Here is an 821-nt window from a genome sequence, read left to right as displayed (position 1 = left end):
CCACTACCTGCTTGCTCAGTTCCAGATAAGCTACCGAATCTTAAATGGCCACGAGGCACTCTAGATACAGACTTTTCTCGGCCTTTTTCAGAGTTGATTGATGATATGAACGCCAATGCTGTGAATGCTACTTTTCATAAACAGTACAAAACAGCAGAGGGGTATTTCAGAAACTATTGGAAATCCTGTTCTAACTTCAAGTCAATTTTTTTTTTCACGTCAGACGGGTAATGTGCCCATGTCGTAACAAGATTTATGGGTGGCACATGTCACGCAATAGCATGAACACCTTTATGAACCAGAAAGGATCTCAAGTCAAATTTCATCTAATTTTTTTCCCATGAAATTCAGATCAACAATCCAAATGCTTTGTTTGCTTGATTGTCTCTGTGTATGTCCTGGGCTTGCTTTGTCCACCAGACTGGTTTTGAATGCAAAGATCCACCTGCCTCCGCCTCCCCAATGCTGAGATCAAAGACGTGCACCATCACTGCCTGGCTCAAACATCAATTTTTTTTCTTTTTCTTTTGTTTTTTTTTTTTTGGTTTTTTGGATTTTTTTTTTTTTTTGAGACAGGGTTTCTCTGTATAGCCCTGGCTGTCCTAGAACTCACTCTGTAGACCAGGCTGGCCTCAAACTCAGAAATCCACCTGCCTCTGCCTCCCAGAGTGCTGGGATTACAGGCGTGCACCACTACTGCCCAGCTAAACATCAATTTTAAAATCAGTCATTCTAATAAAACACAAACTCAAAACATACTGACCTGAATCTTTCCAGCTGAGGAATGGTGGCAGGAAAGTCATAAAAGTGTTGGTGTTTTG

The 821-nt window shown here is 41.2% G+C and overlaps 1 pseudogene; it reads right to left on the bottom strand.

The window, feature by feature from the left end:
• Positions 1–217: 217 nt before the first annotated feature.
• LOC127664281 (uncharacterized) lies at positions 218–309 on the bottom strand (annotated as a pseudogene).
• Positions 310–821: the final 512 nt, after the last annotated feature.

The sequence above is a fragment of the Apodemus sylvaticus genome, chromosome 13, assembly GCF_947179515.1.
Source record: "Apodemus sylvaticus chromosome 13, mApoSyl1.1, whole genome shotgun sequence".
In the NCBI taxonomy this organism is placed as follows: domain Eukaryota; kingdom Metazoa; phylum Chordata; class Mammalia; order Rodentia; family Muridae; genus Apodemus; species Apodemus sylvaticus.
This window is presented reverse-complemented; position numbering and strand designations above follow the sequence as displayed.